Raw genomic sequence first — 9,708 nt, 5'->3', positions numbered from 1 at the left:
ACGCCTATGGAGAGTCCCTGTAAACCACATAGACCAACATGTGTGTGTGTGTGTGTGTGTGTGTGTGTGTGTGTGTGTGTGTGTGTGTGTGTGTGTGTGTGTGTGAACTCAAGAGCTGTTTGGGGATCAGTGGTGAGTGTGTGGTCCTGATTTCATCTCAGCTTTAGCTCATAAGAGGACTCGCAGAATAAAGGCAATCTCCGCTAATAATCTGAGTCCCATCTGGAGCTAAAGCCTGAGGCTCATCCATACACACCTACACCTCCGATATTGATGATTTATGCTCATTTTGCAGATATTAGACAGTCACACAGGTTTAGTACTGCAAAAATGTTCTTCTTGTTTCCAGTCCAAATATCTAAAAATTCTTAAATCAAGATTAATTTACTAAATAAGTAAATAATAATTATTTGTTACATTTATATAGTGCTTTTCAAGGCACTCAAAGCGCTTTACATTGAAGGGGGACTCCATTGTGCAGCATCCACCACACACACGCACACACACACACACACACACATGCACACAAACACACACACAAACACGCACACACACACACCAGCTGATGGTGGAGAGGAGAGTGATGAAGCCAGTCAGTGTGTGGGGATGATTAGGAGGCCAATGGGCAAATTTGGCCAGCATGTCGGACTGTAAAAAAAAAAAAAAAAAGTTGAGAAAACTCAAAAGTTTAAGGCAACCAGCAGCAGAACATTATTAAGTTTTCTCAATTTAAGGTCAATAGTTGTACACTGCCAAAAAAAAAACTTTTCTTACTCAGTATTTTTGTCTTGTTTCTAGTCAAAATATCTACAAATTCTTACATTAAGAAACATTTACTAGAGAAGTAAAAATTATTGTCTTGGTTTGGGAAAAAATAACTCAAAAAAAAAAAAAAACATAAATAAATGAAGTGAGTTTTTGATTAAAATAAGATAAATAATCTGCCAATGATGGGATAAGTAACAATCTTGTTTTCTGTTTGAATTAAGATTATTTTTCTCACCCCATTGGCAGATTATTTATCTTATTTTAAGCAAAAACTCTCTTCATTTTGAGTTATTTTCCCCAAAACAAGACAGTTCTTGTTTTAAGAATGTTTAGATGTTTGGACTAGAAACAAGATAAAAATACTGAGTGAGTAAGAAGAGCATTTTTTGCAGTGTACAAATTTTGTTTGAGTTTTCCAACTTGCTAAATAGTTGAATAAACTTTAAAAGCTGAAATTGTCAAACAAAATATAAGTTGGTCACAGAGAGTCAGGACGTGGGTTTAAGGTCTCATCTGAAGGACGGATCTCATCTGAAGGACGGATCTCACTGAAGCACGGATCTCATCTGAAGGACGGATCTCACTGAAGCACGGATCTCATCTGAAGGACGGATCTCACTGAAGCACGGATCTCATCTGAAGGACGGATCTCACTGAAGCACGGATCTCATCTGAAGGACGGATCTCACTGAAGGAAGGATCTCACTGAAGCACGGATCTCACTGAAGGACGGATCTCATCTGAAGGACGGATCTCATCTGAAGGACGGATCTCACTGAAGCACGGATCTCACTGAAGGACGGATCTCACTGAAGCACGGATCTCACTGAAGGACGGATCTCTGACTGTATAGATGATATGAGCATCACACTAACAGCTGAAGCCTATAGGAGTCTCCATCCAGATTCTGGCCAGACTCAGCCCTGCTTAACTCCAGTGGGAAACCAGTCTCGGGGTACAGGTGATATAACTGATGGCAGAAGTCAAACGACATAAGATATTTTTTCTTGTTTGCTTAAAAATAAAATCTAAATGAAGTGAGCCTTTGTTTAAAATAAGGAAAATGATCTGCCAATGGGGTGAGAGAAATAATCTTATTTCTGATTGGGACGGAAACAAGAAACAAGATTTCAATCAGAAATAAGATTATTTCTCTCACCCCATTGGCAGATCATTTTGCCTGTTTTAAGCAAAAACTCACTTCATTTAGATTTTATTTTCAACAAAACAAGAAAAAATATCTTATGTCGTTTTACTGATCTAGTAAATGCATCTTGATTTAAGAATTGTTAGATATTTAGACTGGAAACGAGACAGAATGACTGAGGAAGAAGAGCGTTTTTTGCAGTGTGATTACAGCAGAAGTATTATTTTAGAGCTTGAACTGAGCATTCAGCTGTAATATGCGTTAATAAACCCAAGTGGAGTAAAGTGAAGTGTTATTAGTGTTAGAGACGCCGCTTGTGTCTGGAGAAACTAGGCCAGTGGGACAGCCGTGTCTATATGAGGAGCTCCATCTCCTCTAAAGCTCTATTGGGACTCTCATTATTCTGCTTTAGTGTGTTTGAGTCACGTTTAACACACACACACACACACACAGGACGTGCAGAAATATCCCCGGAATATCTAAAGGAAAATCAGGAGCGCTGACTCTAAGGTAAGGATTTAAACTAAAGGGAAGGCATTTGTTCAGCACTAAAATATCACACGAGAGCTCAGTGAATAAAGATCAGGTCAAATTACAGAAATAATACAAATCCTTCTATTATCTAATGTTCAAAAATTCAAACATCTAAAAATTCTTAAAACAAGAAGTATTTACTAGACAAGCAAAAGTAATTGTCTTGTTTTGGGAAAAAAATACTCAAAATGAAAAGAGTTTTTGCTTAAAATAAGATAAATAATCTGCCAATGGGGTGAGAAAGATAATCTTGTTTTCTGTTTGAATTAAGATTATTTTCCTCACCCCATTGGCAGATTATTTATCTTACTTTAAGCAAAAACTCTCTTCATTTTGAGTTCTTTTTCCCAAAACAAGACAATAATTTGCACTTTAGTAAATGTCTAGTAAATGTTTCTTAATGTAAGAGTTTTTCGATATTTAGACTAGAAACGAGACAGAAATACTGCGTGAGAGGAGCGCTGTTTGCCGTGCTGAGGTTGTCTGTATGTGAACGCAGCACTGTGCTCATCCGGCTCGACCCGCAGGCTCTTTATGGGATCGGGAACTGATCTGATCGTGCTGTACAGTGAGTATTATATTTAATAGCTTTTGTTGTTGCTTTCATAGCATGAAAAATGTGCATTTAAGTTATTATTATAGTTCATTTTTTATATTATAGATATTTTGTATTTTTAATCAAAGGGTAGTGAGTGCAACATTTTCATATCATCATCACTTGTGATCATGCAAAGATTATGACTGAAATGTTGTGTATTTTGCACATAAAAGCACTGAAGGATATTTGCCATGGTGTGTGAATGAGCAGGGCATCAATAAGATCATTTTCAGCTCCGGGACAAAACTTAGATTAGAATCAGGTGAGAGTAATAATTCTTTATTGTTTTTAAATATGAGCACTTCTCCGTTTATACTGATTCAACTTATTTACAATCCAGTTCTGTCTGCGTTTGACTGTATCTCAGTCCCAAATGTAATGTTTGTCTAAAAGAGTTAGTCAAAATGACCAAAATGAAGGACTTTCTTTCACTTTAGAAACATCGTTTGAATGGCAGAACATATTCCTGAAAACGTAACAGCAAATATCAGACGTTCTCAGTCGTTAAAGCGAGATAAAGCTGAGCTTGTGTTTTTGTGACGTGGTATATGTGTGTGTGAATGCCATCGGGGTTAACCAGCTCATTTTTGGCCAGGGGATCGGGCTCACTGTGGAATATAGTAAGTTTATCCATTTGGCAACACCCGTAAGACCGCCGTTCATCTTCACACACAGATATTTTATATTACATCGAAAATACAATTGGGTCCAAAAATAACACGACATGATCCGAATCATTGATCGATTCATAACCGTTTGAATCTTTATTTGAGGATTGAACACAAACACGGAAGAGAAGCCAATGCTGAATAAAGTCGTAGTTTTTGTTATTTTTGGACCCAAATGTATTTTGGATGCTTCAAGAGACTCTAATTAACCCACTGATGTCTCATATGGACTACTGTGATGATGTTTTTATTCCCTTTCTGGACATGGACAGTATAGTGTGCATACACTTGCATACGCTCTCGGACTAAATATAAAATATCTTAAACTGTGTGTGAAGATGAACGGAGGTCTTACGGGTGTGGAGCGACATTAGGGAGAGGAGTTAATGACAGACAGTTCATTTCTGGCTGAACTAACCCTTTAATATTAGTTCATCATGAACCGTTAACAAAGATGAATACACACTGTAACACGTTATCAATAATTTGATACGTAACTGAATTCAGATGTCTGATTAAAAATGAACATTGGTCGCTTTATTTAGTGTTTTACGTCTAAATAGCAATGTGCAATTATAAAAAACATTGCTTAAACCTAAATATGTTACATTTACATGAAGCGACGGCATAGCTGTTATATTTAATATATATATAATATTCAGTCTCTGTTCTTTAGGCTAAATCCAATTTCACTGTACATGACACTTTAATTAAATGTCCTGCATTGCTCACTTAAGACAGTATACATGTTTTATTGTTGAAATTGATTTGAAAAGCTTGATCTTTACTAATGTTAGCAGTGCTGTGGGTTTGTGTTATGGTGTGTTCCTTTGTGTGACTCGAGGGAACGACAAGCTTATTCTTGGAAGTGGCATCAAACTAATGGTTGGATCCAGTAAGTCCCCGCTCGCGCTCATCTGAACATTATTAGAAACGCTTGTGTTAGGTATGACTTATAATGACTAAATAAGCAGTTTGCACAATATAACACATTTATAAATCCTCCAGGGCTCAGGGAAGGCAGTCACTCTTATCTATACTTCAGCTATCCTACAAGTGCAGCACTCTTCATGGCTTTTAAAACATCCTTTATGTAACAGAACATGGCAAATGTTTTTCAACAGACAAATCTAGGTATAAATGTGCAATGCAATCTCCTCTAGGCAGCGTGCGGATTGAGAGATTGATTCTCACGCACAGGTTAATGTAAGGATGTGTAGCCATGTGTGAATACTGGCAGCCTTGGGAAGATAATCTTTGGTAAAGGAACAAAACTTTTCGTCCATGCAAGTAAGTTTGGCTTTCTGATGAATTCAATAATTCCCTCATCTTCAGAGCTGTGTGTTTATCGTTTTTCTGTGAGTTTGATGGAAGTATTGGGCTAGCAATGTAAATGTTGAAGGTTTTAAACTATATAAAGTTGATTGATAAACGGGAGGTTTGAGAGGAAAACACTTTGATTGAGTCATATAGGACATTTTAATTTAGTGATAAATCTGTTTATATTCACTTTAAACATGCCTAGTTATTAAAGATGATTTAAATCTGTGCTTTGAAAACTTAACATTTATAAATTATATCATTACAGCAGTTTTGAATTATGCATGTAATGAATTTATAAACCTATTTTATTAATGCAGAAATTAAAGTGTATATAGATCATGAAACGGAAGCGGTGTGTACAGTCAGTATTTGGCATGGAGTGTGTCTTTGTGTGACTAATAATGCAGACAAAATCATTTTTGGGAAAGGAGCAAAGCTGCTAATTCAAACCAGTAAGTCACATAAACATGATGACATATGTTTAATAACTGAAACTAAAGTGTGTGAATTAGATTTTCACTCAGTAAATTATTGAGCAACGCACTTTCTACATGAAGCACAGTCAAATCTTTTATTTTAAATGATAAAAGAATTTCTGTATTGGTTTACTTGCGATCCTCATGTATTGTGAACTGGTTTTTGTCGTGGAGAAGTGTACTGTGTGAATGTTGGGGCTGGCAATAAGCTGATTTTCGGTCAAGGGACCAATCTCTTCATTGAATCAAGTAAGTAAGAGATTTAAAACGTCATACAACTATATTTAAGAAGAACAGATTAAATGTGATGCACGATAAGAGTGTATGAATCAGCGCTAAATATTACTGTAAAATATCCAGTAAGGCAATCCCAGTGAGGGTTATATCTGGGAGCGGGATGAAGACAGATCTTCAGAAAACTTTCCCATTTGGTCAGAGGATTTTATCTTCCACTAGACGGTCATTTCAAACTCTTTGTTTTGGCGTCTGGACCGTCTGTAAGCGATCAGAACACGTGATGTTTGAACAAATGATCGTCCATGGAAATGTAATCAAGTCGCCTATATTTCTATATTTATTTCAAGGTTCACCAATAATGAAATGGGTTTGAAATTGCACAATGGGTGTGATATTACACAACACTGTAACATGTAAAATATATTCCCTTATACGCAGATTTAAAAATGCCCCCCTTTAAGGTTTAATCTGGTGTTTTGTGCAGTGACGGGTCAGTGTGTTGAGTATTTGGTTCAGACTGTAGTGCTGTGTGGATGCAAACACGAACAAGATGTTCTTCGGCAGCGGAACGAAGCTCATAGTTGAGCCAGGCAAGTGTTGGAGTATTGATTACAGAACACTATGATCATATCGTGATGAAGTATTGATAACAGAACACTATGATCATATCGTGATGAAGTATTGATAACAGAACTCTATGATCATATCGTGATGAAGTATTGATAACAGAACACTATGATCATATCGTGATGAAGTATTGATAACAGAACTCTATGATCATATCGTGATGAAGTATTGATAACAGAACACTATGATCATATCGTGATGAAGTATTGATAACAGAACTCTATGATCATATCGTGATGAAGTATTGATAACAGAACACTATAATCATATCGTGATGAAGTATTGATAACAGAACACTATGATCATATCGTGATGAAGTACTGATAACAGAACACTATGATCATATCGTGATGAAGTATTGATAACAGAACACTGATCATATCGTGATGAAGTATTGATAACAGAACTCTATGATCATATCGTGATGAAGTATTGATAACAGAACACTATGATCATATCGTGATGAAGTATTGATAACAGAACTCTATGATCATATCGTGATGAAGTATTGATAACAGAACTCTATGATCATATCGTGATGAAGTATTGATAACAGAACACTATGATCATATCGTGATGAAGTATTGATAACAGAACTCTATGATCATATCGTGATGAAGTACTGATAACAGAACACTATAATCATATCGTGATGAAGTATTGATAACAGAACACTATGATCATATCGTGATGAAGTATTGATAACAGAACACTATGATCATATCGTGATGAAGTATTGATAACAGAACACTATGATCATATCGTGATGAAGTATTGATAACAGAACTCTATGATCATATCGTGATGAAGTATTGATAACAGAACTCTATGATCATATCGTGATGAAGTATTGATAACAGAACACTGATCATATCGTGATGAAGTATTGATAACAGAACTCTATGATCATATCGTGATGAAGTATTGATAACAGAACACTATGATCATATCGTGATGAAGTATTGATAACAGAACTCTATGATCATATCGTGATGAAGTATTGATAACAGAACACTATGATCATATCGTGATGAAGTATTGATAACAGAACACTATGATCATATCGTGATGAAGTATTGATAACAGAACACTATGATCATATCGTGATGAAGTATTGATAACAGAACACTATGATCATATCCATAATGTCATAATGGATTTATCTCATCAGATCTTTAGCGTTTATATCTGCAGATTATGATCATCCAGTGCATATTAGATGTGAATATGATAGGAACACTTCTAAAAGTTGTGAGTGGTTTAGTTTAATAAGTGGATCATAAAATGTTCACGGTCCCCAAATAATTTTGTAGTGTAGATTGCATTAAATCATCAAAATAATACAGTATATTTACTGTGGCACTTATTTTGCTATTATTATCTAGAGGCTGGGAACGGCTGCGATGGGCAAAACATGTAAATGCAGATATAAAAAACTGCTCTTATGGTTTACATATTGACTTAAAAGAGTGATAACATCTCTAAGATACATTTAGGATGCTTTTCCATTTGCATGGACTGATTTTAATCATAATCAGTCAACACTAAAGTTGAAAATGAATATCATAAACATAGGCACACTGTTGTTTTTAATGAAATATTAAAGCCATATAATACAACCAGTAATATCTTTAAGAGATACAAATACATGTCCTATGCTCTTAAAGAAACTGTAGGGGATGACGTGTAAAATTAGTATTAATATTAATATAGTATTGTTGGGTCTTTATATCTGTGGATGTGATGGCCTGAGCGTCTGCTGTATTTGTCAGCACACACCGTACTGTGTGTCTAGCAGTGGAGGAACATGGAAGGTTATTTTTGCAAAAGGAACAAAACTCATAATAAGTTCAGGTATGTTTAAGTCTTAAATATAAATGCACAGACATAACCAGTCTTATCACACTTTCAGACACATTGCGATGTAAATTTAGCTTGGCTAGAACATCCAATTGGTGAAAAAGGATTTTTTTTGGCCAAAGCCTCTACATTTATGTTACTAAAACCGCCAAACGTTTTGATGAACAAAAGTTGGTTTAAGATGTTTTTTTCCTCCAATTGAAAATCCATCTCACCATCTTCATTGGTTTAGTGTTAGTAATATAGTAGATGATCATCTGTACAGGTGAAGGTGTATTCTCTAATACGCAGTTATTAAACGCTTCTGTGAATATGATTGATCAGAGATGGAGTATTTGGTAGGGGTTGTAGCTCTGTGTGAATATGGGAAATTATAAGCTTATATTTGGTGGTGGAACAAAACTCATGGTTGAACCAGGCAAGTATAGTTTCTGGAAGCGTTGCTTTATGTGCCAGGTTTGCCTTTGGTTCGCGTGCTGTGAGTTTTCTCAGTTTTTGCATTGCATTATGATGAATTAATTCCCTTCTATAGAGGATAAACTGGATCCGCTGGCCTTTCGTTACGCACTAGGCTCATTTATCTGTAGACGATTGACCGCCGTTTGCCATGGGTTTATAATGATAAAACTCCGATATCAGAAGATTCATGACCTGTTGGTAGTATTAATGAAGAGCATGTGTGTGAGATTGCAGTTTTTGCTAAAGGGAATATTAGTGTGTGACTAGTGGAGACCTGAAAGTTTATTTTGCCTCTGGAACTGAGCTGACGGTCCAACCCAGTAAGTGTTTAATATAGAGATTGGTGAAGTAAAGCGACACCATTAGCTGCTGATGCAGTGATCATTAATAAATGTGTGAGTTCTTCATCAGTCAGTCATTAACTCAGGATTATCTGGGCATTAGTTCAGCATTAATTATTGATATTAGTGCACACGTATTATAAAGTGATACCAAGATATTCTTTATAAAGCAATATATGTTGCAGAAAATGTTTCAACAAACTTAGTGTCAGTAGGATACGTGTTATGCACAAATAAAGTGTGTAATATCTAGCACAAGTGACATTATTGTAGATTTAGTTTAGTTTATGATAACCGATACAGCCTGGGTGTTTTTGGTGTGTGGTCTGGCATTGTGTGAATGCTGGGACGGCTGGAAAGATGTTCTTTGGAGCAGGCACTGAACTGATCATCCACAGCAGTGAGTTCATGCGGATTAGAGATTAATACGTTTATTATTAATATCTCAGATGAAGCATTGAGTGTTTTAATTGAGATGCTTTAGTAAGAGCTCAGTGTTTGCAGTGGGTTATTGTTGTGCCGTCTCCTTTAGTGTGACTACAAGTTCACTGAAGATTATCTTTGGCAGAGGCTCTGCATTAACAGTCAATGCCAGTAAGTCTATTATTTTTGGCCAGGGTTATCCCACATATAATGCATTTAATAACCCGATCATCTATAGTTTAGTTCT

General features: G+C 35.9%; 1 long non-coding RNA gene across 1 annotated transcript; it reads left to right on the top strand.

Annotated features, from left to right (window-relative positions):
• The first annotated feature begins 2,261 nt into the window (after positions 1-2,261).
• Positions 2,262-3,017, top strand: LOC137089410 (uncharacterized). Its single transcript, XR_010907679.1, has 2 exons — positions 2,262-2,425; positions 2,874-3,017. It is a non-coding gene; the product is annotated as an uncharacterized lncRNA (long non-coding RNA).
• Positions 3,018-9,708: the final 6,691 nt, after the last annotated feature.

This window comes from Pseudorasbora parva, chromosome 9 (genome assembly GCF_024679245.1).
Source record: "Pseudorasbora parva isolate DD20220531a chromosome 9, ASM2467924v1, whole genome shotgun sequence".
Classification (NCBI taxonomy): Eukaryota; Metazoa; Chordata; class Actinopteri; order Cypriniformes; family Gobionidae; genus Pseudorasbora; species Pseudorasbora parva.
Note: the sequence above shows the minus strand (reverse complement) of the source record. Positions and strands in the feature narration are given on the sequence as shown.